Here is a 13,315-nt window from a genome sequence, read left to right on the forward strand (position 1 = left end):
CACCACCCCAGAAGCCACATTTTACCAGTGACGTTAAGGTAATACTCCTTAATGATCATTGTGTTCAAGAAGTAGGCATTGTCCTGAAAGGAAAAGATTAGCTTGCAGTGGGACTGTAAATGGCTATGTACCTGCACCTGCCAGGATAGGGAGAAGGGAAAGATGCAAGTGTCTAAGGGCCTCAGCTTGCCTCCTAGCCAGGCATTAATGGCTTCTAAGATGCCTCCAAAGTGTCACAGAACAGAACCATGAGTAACATGATCCCCCAACTCTTTGCCAGGTCCCCTATCTGACCCAGCCTCAGTCTCCCTCACTGACCTTCTTTTCGATCATGTAGCTAAGTCTTCATCTTGGTCGCTGATCATGATGGACACTAGAGGATCGTTCATAATCTGCTTTAGGTCAATGGGACATTCAAGTCACATGCCAGGCCAAGAATATCCAGGATCATCTGCCCTAGTCTGGGTTGGAAGAAAGATATTGAAACAGGCAACTGCAAAGATACTTACCTGGCCACCACTGATGTCCTCTATCCCTTCCATACCATCAGACATGCTCATGGCTCTGGGTTCCTTGTTTTGGTGTGCAACCGAAGTGGTCTGCATTCCCCAAGCAGGGGCTGTCTCTGACTGCTACTGTCCTCCTCCTGACCTATGAGCTGGGTAGTGGCATGTCACTGCTTAAATGGTCAGGAATTGCAGTCCTTGTGAAAAACCGTGTCTGAAAGCAAGGGGGCAGTCTGTGTGTGTATGTGTGTGTGTGTGTGTGACTCCTATGGTTCAGCTGTTTCCCGGGATCATCCACATTTACAACAATAACTGTCAGCAGAAGCTGCTCTGATGTACTGTCTCTGGTCATTCCTGACCTAGAGGCCTCAGGCGCTGTTCCTTCTCAGATGCAGACCTACAAGAGACAAGCAAAGTCATGGCTACAACACTTACAGGTGTGGCCTTGCACAGACTCTACTCTCCTCTGCCTTTGGAGTCTATCAATTGCCCAGGACTATACTTCCTTCAGGGGCCTCCAGGACACATGTGCCCTTGCCCATATGCCCTCTCCTCCTCTTGCTCCTGCCCCTCCTCCTCCTGAGCAGTGGACCCCAAGGTACAGCAGAAAGGATACGGCTTTGGCCCAGAAGCCAGGGATGCCCTGGATGATGGCACTCCTCTGAACTAAGTGATGCTTCCTCTTCTGATGTTTCTTGACCAAGAGCCCGAACGTTCTGTGCCACTCCAGAACCTTCTTCCACCCCAGACTAGGGCTGATGCTCCTGGCTCCTGGTCCTGCGGTTTTTCTCATGCTCAGGGCTCAGTTTCACCTGCAGGGTGGCCAGTGCCTACAGCACCTGAGCCTCAGTGCCAGAGGCTCAGTTGGGCCTCCTGGCCTTTTCTGGCCTTGCTCCTCCACGGTCTTTTCCCCCAGCTCCTTGGAGGGCTGCTGTTCCTGCTCCTCACCCACCACAACCTCCACCTCCTTCATGATGTCTTTGCAAGCAGCTGGAACTCCCGCCCAATACCCGCCACGTCTCCATTCACCAGCGTCTCACCATCCTCCACCACCACCACCCTGAAGAGGGTGGCCTCTGCGCCTTGTGACAACTGGTGGCTGCAAGGTCCCAGCCGTGCACAGCATCACGACAGCCCGCCACAGAGGAGGAAGAGGAGGAAGCATCACTTAGTTCAGAAGAGTGCCATCATCCAGGGCATCCCTGGCTTCCGGGCCAAAGCCATATCCTTTCTGCTGTACTTTGCGGTCCACTGCTCAGGAGGAGAAGGAGGAGGAAGGGCAAGAGCAGAAGGAGAAGGAGGAGTGGAGGCGAGGGCACAGGAAGGGCGCCAGAGGCCCCTGAAGGAAGTGCGGTTCTGGGCAATTGTCAGGCTCCAATGGTACAGCTGAGTAGAGTCTGGGAAGGGCCACACATCTAAGTGATGCAGCCATGCCTTTTCATCCCCTGAGCACCGGGGCTCACAACTAAGAAGGTCGGGGGTCCTGGGACGCTCCCGCCTTCCTCTGACCGCCTCTCACGCTCCCCTTGGCCTTGCCCGTGACCCTGAGCTGGGGCAGGGGCAAAGGGACGCGATTTAGGAGCACAGCAAGTCGTGCGTAATGGCGGCCCAGGCTGCAGTAAACCTGTGGGACCCACTAGCACTTTGAGGGCAGGGTGTGAGGGGGATGATGGGAAGGCGGGAGCTGGTGTTTTGCGGATGGCCTGATGCCAAAGAAAGGAGTGCCGGAAAGCCCAGGACAGCGTGAATGGGCCCTGGAAGATCAGCTGAACAGGCGGGGCCCTAGGCTGTGAGCCACGCACATGCTGCTGGTACAAATCTAGACCAATGTCTGAGAGGGTAGTGGACGGCACCCTTATGGACACACCCCTGGACCGGAGGGAATCTTCCGTGTTTCCTGTGCTCCAGTGCCCCACGTGGCCAGATTCTATTCCAGGGAGGTAGAGGGTTTTGCATCTGCCTGGGGTAGTCCCAGGTGCTGTCTTTGACCTGGCTCCGGAAATTCCATCCACGGATTCCCGCTCCGCAATCCGAACAGCACACTCTTGTGTCTCATGGGACCGTCAATAACTGGGAGCTCTCCCTGAGTATCCAGAGGATTCACTGGGGTGCCAAGTGGCTGGATACTTTTCTCCGTGGGACAGAGAGCCTGTTACTGTCCAGATGGTATAGGAGTAGGGAAGTACCCCACTGTTTGCCACAGTTCATCTCCACTGTTCAGGGACACCAGAGCCTTAGGGTACAGAGCTCTCTCTGTGTCTCTTTATCTCTGCTTCATGCATAGCCCTGTTTTGGGCAATCCTTCTGTGTGTGGGCACCAGGGTTTGGTGTCTCTGTGTCTCCATCTCTCTAAGTGGTGCTCTTGCTTTCTGACAGTCTCGGGACACTAGCACTCGGAAGAGACACTTATCCTTGGTGCAAAGGTAAGCCCTTCTCCTCCTGATTGAATTCCAACAATGGGAGATCAGACTGTTTTATTGCACACATTTGGAGAGAGCTTTCTCAAACTTGAAAGCCAACAGTGGGCGGTCACTGCTGAACCGCAGAAGGGGATGGTTGACCCTCCGTCCCTCGCTAGACAGACGTGAACATGCACAGACCTGAGGCAGCTTGACCACACTTTGCAAGAAGGAGAAATGGGGCATGCTCTGCTGGCATGAGGGAACTCCCTTAACCTTGTTTTAATGTCTTCGAAGGAGACGCTAAGGACAGCTCCCCATTAAGTTCCATGAGTCACCATTGCTGGGGACATGCACGTTGGCCCATTTACCCTATCGAGGCCCTTTCAAGGTTGTTCTGTTCTGCCTGTGAAAACACATCCCAGCCTGGCCGGTCTCCCAGGCCTGTGTGGCTGGGAACAGCAGGAGGATCAAGCTAAGTCATCCATCCTATAGTCCTGATACCCAATATATGCATTCTGCAAAGAGGACAAAGAGTGGTATTTCAAACTGCAAGACTCTGTAGATAGCAAGTGCTTATGCTGCAGTGCTGGTCCATCTCTGAAACCTCACAAAAAAGGCAAGAGGTGCTCATACTCATGGCAAGGTCAGGGAAAGAATGCAGACAGATTGTGATTAGAGCCCAGGCCAAGGCGGAGAGTCCCAGAGCTCTGCTTCTGCAGTCATGGCACTGGACCAGTGTCCCCACACCCTGCATGCCTCACCTATGGGACAGGCCTCTGTGCAAGGCTGCTTCTCAGATCTTGCTGGTGACACCCCATCAGCAAACCTGCCTACTTGCCCCTGTGGAGGGCAGGCAGTATTGGGAGGTTTCCTCCCGGGAGATGGCCTGAGCCTGAGGCTTTGGCGCACAGCTGTTGACCTGAGGTAAGGTGTAAATCTAGGCCTTTCTGGATTTCTCCCTGAATATTGCAGTTTTCTCATCCTCCTGGATGACCTGGCAGTACCCACAGATCTGCTGAGTCCCTAGACTCTGGTGGATGTTGTCCCCTGGAAGGAGGCTCCTGTTCTGTGCTCTAGTAGTCCCTAAGTTTTTCACTATCCACAAACAGAGTAGGGTATTCCAGTCCTCAGAGACTTTCCTGGGCACACTGCTGTACCAGACTGGTCCAGGGATGGCTTGGGGAGACTTGGACCTGGACAGGGGCATCGTTCCTGTGTCACTCTCTGTGCCCCCCTCTGTGACACTCTCTTGAGCCTCAGCCCTTGCCTGTGAAAAAGAAAAAGCATGGTAACGCCCTTGCTGATGATATTTCAGTTTTTGAGGAAGAACCTGAGATGAGGAAAGTGAAACGCTTGGTGATTTAAATTGTGCCAAATAGGAGGTATTGTCATGTTGATTTAGAACCCAGCTTCAGGATCTCATTCCCCATCCCCTGGAAAAACTTGAATAAAGAGCCTGTTTGTGACAAAAGAAGTGAAGATGTCTCAGAGGTAATGATGCCATCAAATATAACTTCACGTTGTGGTGATAAAGAAACTCGGAGATAGTATCAGGCCAGAAAGTGCAAATAATGAGACATTGGAAGCAGATCCAGGGTTAGGAAGTAGGGCAACAATTGGCCAGGTTGTACATAGGAAAGATCTTCATCCCCAGTTGAAAGTTATATGCTGAGAAGAAAGGAAGCAGAGTTGAGAGGACTCCCTGCTGACTTTTCTTGCAATGAAATGAAACACTTTAATTTTCAATGCTTAAGATTACAGAGTACTAAAAAAAAAAAAATAGCTTTACTATTTTTATTTCTCTAAACCTTTACAACCAGTCAATTTTAAAGGAAGTCAGTCCTGAATATTCACTGGAAGGGCTGATGTTGCAGCTGAAGCTCCAAAACTTTGGCCACCTAATGCAAAGAGCTGACTCCTTGGAAAGGACTCTGATGTTGGGAAAGATGGAAGACAGGAGGAGAAGGGGATACAGAGGACAAAATGGATGGATGGCATCACTGTCCAATAGACATTAATTTGAGCAAACTCTGGAAGACTGAAGGACAGGGAATCCTGGTGCGCTAAGGTTTATGGGATTTCAAAGAGTGAGACAGGACTGAGTGACTGAACAACAACAAACATTTGCTACATTTAGTATAACAGGGTTCTTGACTTTAGAAAAATATGGAATGGCCATGGAAAAATATAATTGTGTCTTATATTATGAAGATTGGCTTTGCAGTTTCATCAGGAGTGGTCACCCTGGTGGCCCTGCTCCACCGTACAGATCAGGTTTGCCTGTCATTATTTTTGAGACTTGCTTGCTTTTCATTTGTTCGGTCGCCCTGACTGAAAGATCATGATTTTTTTTTTTTCTTCTCAGTTTTACTGAGATAACAATTGAATTGACATATAGTTCTGTGTAAGTTTAAGGGGTTCAGCATCATAAGTCCACTTACATCTATCCTGCAGTAATGATTGCAGTAAGCCTAGTGAACATTCATCATTTCATATGAATACGAAATTAAATAGAAAAAACAAATTTCATTTTGATGAGAACTCTTAGGGTTTACCCTGTTAACTTTTATATCTAACGTAAAACAGCATTAGTTATGCTTGTGTTGTATGTCACCTAACAAAAGAGTGTTAGTTATATTTGCATTGTATGTCACCTTTCTCATAGTGAAGTCGCTCAGTCGTATCTGACTCTTTGAGACCCGTGGGCTGTAAACCACCAAGCTCCTCCATCCATGGAATTCTCCAGGCAAGAATACTGGAGTAGGTTGCCATTTCCTTCTCCAGGGGATCTTGCCAACCCAGGGATCAAACCCAGGTCTCCCACATTGCAGGCAGATGCTTTAACCTCGGTACCACCAGGGAAGCCCCGAAATACAAGAATCTAAGTATTAACATCAAAGATTTAAAGGGAGGAAATCAAGCCAGGTTGAAAGAAGAAGGGGGAGGATGCGGGAGAGGGGGGGCAAAAGGGGTGGCCTTACAGACATCTCCTGCCACCTACAGGTGCCCAGGCATTATGGGACTTTTCCCTGGGCCTCCAGAGAAGGGAGGACTGGAACTCGGCCCTACCAGAAATCAGACCAGACCAGAACCAGAATTTGAGTTCTCTGCCAAGAGGAGGTGGTCAGTTTCCAATCCTCAGCTCAGGATGAGGGCCCTTTGACCAGATTCCTGCACCCAGGACTGGGGGACTAGAAAAACAGGGAAGGATAGGATGGGTTAAGGAGATAAAAGAGAGAGGGAAGGGAAGAGAGGTCAATAAAATCTCTTGTTCCTTACCGATTGGGGCACTCTGGCCAGTTGTCCACGTCAGGAGGAGACCAGGGACAAAAGGGTCCCAGTTGCGGCCACTGGGTCTGGTCCATTGGCAGGCAAGCTAGCCCCTGAGTACCCCCGAGTGGTCAGGATGTCACCTCTCTCACGCATATTTCTAATTAGAAGATGAACCTGATAGTTTTGTGAGATGTCTGTCCCGGTCACTGAAAATGATCCCCCCCCCCCCCGACCCAGCCACTTTGTAAATATTAGAAACATCCCCTCCCAGGCTGCTCCCACCCACACCTTTCTGTGCCACTCTCATCTATGTGTCCAATCTAAGTGCTCCCTCCACGGGCCTTTGGAAGTAGGAAGAGGGGACAGCCACTGGTATCTCCCCTAGGCAAAAAGAAATTAAGTCGGACCCTGTAAAACCAATAGGTGTTGTTTCCAGGGCTCCCAAGAGCTCTGGCACCACCGTTGTTTATGTGTCATGATGGAAAAAATAGCGTCGGGTCATTCACCTTAAAACCTACATAAATAAACATTCGGCCAGGAGAGGTAAGAATTGGTATAGAATTTAAAGACTCAAGAGGCAGTTTTCTGTAACAGGTTAGCCAGGGGTATCCTCTACTGCACATTAATGATGTCTCCTTCATGTACAGTTGGGAAGGCCCCTGGAGTCGGAAATGGCAACCCCCTCCTGTTTTGTTTGTTTTTTTTTTTTTTGTCTACAGAATTCTATGGACAGAGGAACCTGGTGAGCTACAGTCCAAGGGGTCACAAAAAGTCAGACACCGCTGAGAGACTAATACTTAATACTTGAAAGAAATGAGGCAAGAAGTGAAGTGCTAGAAAAGAAGCGATTTTTAGAGTGGGACACTTGGAAGGTTCACAAGCACTGTGTTTCCCTAAGTATGCAGTTACATTTTCACAATCAGAGGAAGAAGGGAGGGGGGAAAGATCTTCTTTTTCTTGAGCAGATAGTACATTTCCAGCACCACTGCCTCCCCCAGGTAGGGTAGGCAAGTTTACTTTTCCTGCTGTATATGGTCAGGCTAGGACTATCACAGTTCAGCTCAGTTCAGTTGCTCAGTCGTGTCCCAGTCTCTGCGAACCCGTGGACTGCAGCACACTAAACTTCCCTGTCATATTACTTGGGAAAACTGATTTTAGGTCTCAGTACAATGCAGGTGTTTCATTTTGAAAAGTCGCTTTTCCATAAGTGATTGTCTTTTTTAATGCACAGAGCCTGTTTTGGGGAGTCGTTAACTTGATGACCACTGGACAGGTTGTAGGTCTTGTTTTTTGCTATTGTTATTGTTTCAGGGCACATTCTGGAAAGAATGTGGCTTAGGGGCCATCGAGCCTGTTTGGGGGGTTATTAACTAGCTCACTAGGCAGGATGTAAGTCTCATGCCACCACTGTTGTATTGTTTTGGGCCATGTCTCGTGCTTCTGTTGCATGATTTTATTGCTAAGCAAGTTAGCTTGATTTAACCAAGTCAGTCTGGCTTTGATGCTAAGTAACTTGTTTTGCTTTATGAATCAAGCAAGCCTACATGTTCCAGAAATGTCCCGTTACTTTCTTGAGTGTCATTAGTCTTACTGTGTTCTCCCAAAACCCCATAATGTTTCTTCTTTGTCTACAGTTCCCTAATGGAGTATCGAGCTAACTGCTCGATTTTTCTGTTCTGTTTTCTGTTCCTACCACCTGGGGACACTCCCAGTCCCCAAGTGCAGGCTGCAGTGCCCTCAGTGATCCTGAAACTGCTCCAGTAAATGAGATGCACCTCTGAGAGCCAGGAGACCAGGCCTCTAGTTCTGCTGTCATTTCCTCCTCCCTCTTGTTCTGGGCCACCTTCTGACAAGTTCTGCAGTCCTATCTGCCTGGAGTGGACCCTCAACCCCCCACTCACTACCCGCTCCACCCTACTGCTGCTTCACCTCTAGAAGCACCATCATCAGTCGTAGCTGGCTAGAGCTAGGGTGATTTGGATATCTGGCAAGTCTTCACAGGGGAGGAAGAAGGAGGGAGCCACTTTGCTTAGGTCAAGATGTCATTGAATCTGTGTTGCCAGTAACAGGAAGAGGCAGAGTGTACTCATAAAGAGGGCAGACTATTCCAGGGTAAGAAGAGATCTGACTCCAGAGTGGAGGGAGGACAGACATAGTGGAACTCTAGGTGAGATCTCGTCTGCTGGAGGCTGGGTCCCCAAGGCTTCTTCTCAGTCTGAGCCTCTAAGGACCAGCCAGGCTGTGGTCTTCCTCCAGAAGCAAAGGAGGTTTATCTTCCAGCATTTCTAGTGCGTGTTTGGGCATTCCAATGGCCCCCAAGGAAGCCCTGGGGAGAAGACGCTTTGCAGTCGCAGATGGAATTCTGCCACTAGAGAGGGAATGAGCTCTTCCCACCCCTAAATAAGCTCATAGGCTGTACCAGCCTGTGCAACAAACTAGCAGTTAGAAATGTCCCCCAGGATGACTCACACCTGGTTCCTGGGAGTCATCCTGGGCAGGAAGAACACGTCTTCATGCAGATGATCCCCTAATGCTTCTGTGTCCAGTGAGTCCCCTGCACAAACAGACTCTGTGGAGCTGCAGGTGGACAGAGGCCTGTCCCCTGCCTCACTTGGAAAGACTTTTTGGCTGATGCTTCCCGTTTTTAGAACATTTGAAGACAGTGGTCCCTCCTGCATCCTTAGATCTCCTGGATCCTGAGTTCCCTTGGAAACATCCAAAACGTAGACCTCTGCTGTTTGCTGTTTTCCCAGGAAGTCGCTGTGAAGTTGGTTAACTCTTCCTAATGTTCAATGGGGGCAGATCTGTCCATCCATCCATCTTCGCCCAAGTGGGTCTTCGGCTTCCTCCTTCATGCAGCATGACAGCGTCCTTCCTTGGCTGTCTTGGGCTCACCCAGGCTGGAAAGGAAACCGGCGTGAACAACAGCCTCTCTCTGAAAGTTATTTGAGGTACTTGTGGAAAGTGCCAGTGTCAGCATGGTGCATCTTAATCAGGGACTTGATGATTATATTTGTTGCAGATCTTCAACTCCTCCAGCTGACTGGTCAAGGTGACTGCCAGAAGTGAAAAGGCCCACAAGGAACGTTCCAGCTTAACACTGTTTTATGGTTTTAATGCTATTTAAGGTAATGCTCAAAATTCTCCAAGCCAGGCTTCAGCAATACGTGAACTGTGAACTTCCTGATATTCAAGCTGGTTTTAGAACAGGCAGAGGAACCAGAGATCAAACTGCCAACATTCGTTGGATCCTGGAAAAAGCACGAGAGTTCCAGAAAAAAAAAAAAATCTACTTCTGCTTTATTGACTATGTCAAAGACTTTGACTGTGTGGATCACAATAAACTGTGGAAAATTCTGAGAGAGATGGGAATACCAGACCAACTGACCTGCCTCTTGAGAAATCTGTATGCAGCTCAGGAAGCAACAGTTAGAACTGGACATGAAACAACAGACTGGTTCCAAACAGGAAAAAGAGTAAGTCAAGGCTGTATATTGTCACCTTGCTTATTTAACTTCTATGCAGAGTACATCATGAGAAATGCTGGACTGGAAGAAACACAAGCTGAAATCAAGATTTCCGGGAGAAATATCAATAACCTCAGATATGCAGATGACACCACCCTTATGACAGAAAGTGAAGAGGAACTAAAAAGCCTCTTGATGAAAGTGACAGTGAAGAGTGAAAATATTGGCTTAAAGCTCAACATTCAGAAAACGAAGATCATGGCATCCGGTCAAATCACTTCATGGGAAATAGACGGGAAAACAGTGGAAACAGTGTCAGACTTTATTTTTGGGGGGCTCCAAAATCACTGCAGATGGCGATTGCAGCCATGAAATTAAAAGACGCTTACTCCTTGGAAGAAAGGTTATGACCAACCTAGACAGCATATTCAAAAACAGAGACATTACTTTGCCGACTAAGATCCATCTAGTCAAGGCTATGTTTTCTTCCTGTGGTCATGTATGGATGTGAGAGTTGGACTGTGAAGAAGGCTGAGTGCCAAAGAATTGATGCTTTTGAACTGTGGATTGGAGAAGACTCTTGAGAGTCCCTTGGACTGCACGGAGATCCAACCAGTCCATTCTGAAGGAGATCAGCCCAGAGATTTCTATGGAAGGAATGATGCTAAAGCTGAAACTCCAATACTTTGGCCACCTCATGTGAAGTGTTGACTCATTGGAAAAGACTCTGATTTTGGGAGGGATTGGGGGCAGGAGGAGAAGGGGACGACAGAGGATGAGATGGCTGGATGGCATCACTGACTAGATGGACGTGAGTCTGGGTGAACTCCGGTAGTTGGCAATGGACAGGGAGTCCGGGCGTGCTGCGATTCATAGGGTCGCAAAGAGCCTGACACAACTGAGTGACTGAACTGAAGGGGCACCCCCATGTCTGGCTGCTGATGGGGATAGTAGGAATTATGTGAATGCCATCTCTTAGGAAGTTACCAAACTGTAGAGTAACCTTCAAGGAAGGCCACCTTCTCACCTTTCCAATAGTAGAACTATTGGGGCATCACATTCCCTGTGGTGGAGAGGTTCTATCTGTCTGTGTTCTGAGACAGCAGCTGAACCAGCATGTCAGCCAGCCCAGCAGGGGCTCCACCCCAGATACTTTGATGCAGGTTTTGCACCTCCCCAGGGAGAAAGTCCATGTCACAACCTGTGCTTAATTCAGAGCAAGGAAATACTGAATTGTATTTGTGGGCTTAAAGTTGAGCTCCCATGAGAATCTGTGTAAATGAGAACTTTATGGGAGGGAGAGGTGTTGGGGATGGGGGTTTTGAAGGTACTTTGCATTCTTTGTTCACTGGCACTGAAGGAACGTATGTTCCCCAGCTACACTTGAGCAGAAGTCATTGAAGGTCATGGTGAGAGTACAGGTCCCTGGACAGAGCCCAGACTGGGATGTGCAGGACGACACCTGTGCCTCTGGTTTGGAGCCACATGCTGACACAGATTTGTGTCCTTGGCCCATGTTTATTTCCCTTCAGGAGGGCTTTTGGCCCTAAGCCCTCAGTGACTTTCAGGCAGAACAAGGCATGTCCCAGGTTTGGCCAGCCAAAAGGGTTCCATCCTCTCCTAATCCACATTCCTAAATTTAATCTCCTAATTTCTCGGAGGAAATGCTCTTTGTTTCCAGGGAGGGAGGAAGCATGGATCTTGGGTTTGCCTTGGGTTCAAGGGATTGACCCCATCCCTTTTTAGCCACTCCCTCTGTTGGCAATTTCTTAAGCCCAGCCTAAGAAATGTCTTTGAATTCCTCCAAACAAAACACACTTGCCTTTGGTACTCAGGTACCTCAGGCTATGACAGCTGTACCTGCCAGGCTCTTCATGGGACAGGCCATGCAGGCCACTATCCTGTAGAGAATTTTCTTTCCCTTTCCATTCACATTGGCAAGTGCACGCTTTGCTTTTGCTGCTACATGCAGTTTTACCTTTATCCCAGACAGTTTGCTTTCTTCTCTGATCTTCCCCACTTATACAGACGTTTACAATAACCAAACCATTGCAATAACCGTTTCTTAACCAAAGAGAATTTGGTAGGGAGGGGCGGGATGGGGGGGTAGGGTGGGGTGAGAGTGAGGGGATGGGGCCACACCGAACAACATCTAGGGCCATAGTTCCCTAATGGTAATAGAACTCATGCCCCTGTAGTGAAAGCACAGAGTCCTCCTCAGTGAACTGCCAGGGAATTAATTTCCTGGAATTAATTTAAAGAAAGACATCTAATTAGGAGGAATTTTTGGGTGACATTTTACATTTTCGTTTGTGAACAGTGATTATAGTTCACATAATTTTATAGTTTTGTGATTTTACCAGCTTAAAGGGTTTGTGGTGTTTCTTTTTATTTTAAAAGCTAAAAACTGTTTCTTAATTCCATTGAATACAAAAAAAAATTAAAATCTGTATACTATTTTAAAGAGTGGAGGCTTTGTTCTGATTATCGGCACTTTGCTCTACTGAACTGAATGTTAATAACATTTGTAGAAGAGACACACAGGGAAAGGTACGTCTTTGTATTAAGTGACATAACAGCACGCAAAGTGTGAATTATTGGCTGGAGTTTAGAGACAGGCCATGTTGGGCTAAACTCCTTATTCCTGTTTTCAGCCCTTGAGTAATAATTAGAAACTTTATCTGAAGAGAGTGGAGTCAGTTGTCAGACTCCTAGGTATCTACCGGCCAGCAGGGCTGGAATTAAATGCAGCAGCTGGTAGATATAGAATGGGGCAAGAGGTCACCTTGTCTGTTTGTTGCTGCCTGGAGAGATGCTTGTCCGCGTGCCAGTGGGGCCAAAGCTGTGACTTTGTGGCCAGAGGATGTCTCTGACTCTGCCTTGGGTTCCCTGAAGGTGGAGGGACAGCACACCGGTTCTTTGGCCAGAGGAAGACCACCACCACCACCACCCCTGCACCCCAACCCCCGGCCTTGCTCTCTGAAGTTCCCCCAGGACTCGTTCCAGAGTAGGTTCTTCAGGATGGGCATTCAGGCCCCACCCAGACTCATGGAGCTGGCTGACCAGAGCCTGCTGTGGAATGAGGCCTTGGCCAGTGCAGCCCTGGAGGAGCTCCCGATCGAGCTTTTCCTGCTGCTGTTGAAGGCAGCCTTTTCCGGGAGGCACACCCAGGCCCTGTCTCGAATCCACATGCTGCTGCACACCACCCCAGACCAGGAGAAGCACTGCATGGGCCAGCTCACTGCCCAGTTCCTGAACCTGCTGCACCTGCAGGAGCTCTACCTGAACACCATCTCCTTCCTCGAGAGCCGCCTGCTCAAGGTGAGGCGTGGTGCCAGCTCAGCAGAACGCTCCACAGACCAGAACAGACCTCTCTCATTTCATTACCCTCAGGGCGTCTTCTCTGTGCCCGCTGGGGACATTGTCAGAGTGCACGGGCCCCTCGGAAGTCCTCACGATGCCACTGATCTGTCCCCTGGTGTCTTGTCAGGTCATCTCCCTGGTTAGGGTCAGAGGCATGGCCTAGGTTAGATGCTGTCAAAGGGGACTTGTTACTGGGTATCCACACAGTGGGGGTCAGGTGTGATGCCCTTGTGTATTCTTTCCGAGAGAGTGATGTCTTAGCTGAGATGATGACAGATAACTCTGAGAAGGACATTGGTCTATC

General features: G+C 48.8%; 1 pseudogene; it reads right to left on the bottom strand.

The window, feature by feature from the left end:
* LOC138431440 (testis-specific Y-encoded protein 1-like) overlaps nucleotides 1-3,151 on the bottom strand; it is an 82,382-nt pseudogene extending 79,231 nt beyond the window's left edge.
* Between the last annotated feature and the right edge of the window lie 10,164 nt (nucleotides 3,152-13,315).

The sequence above is a fragment of the Ovis canadensis genome, chromosome Y (assembly GCF_042477335.2).
Source record: "Ovis canadensis isolate MfBH-ARS-UI-01 breed Bighorn chromosome Y, ARS-UI_OviCan_v2, whole genome shotgun sequence".
Classification (NCBI taxonomy): Eukaryota; Metazoa; Chordata; class Mammalia; order Artiodactyla; family Bovidae; genus Ovis; species Ovis canadensis.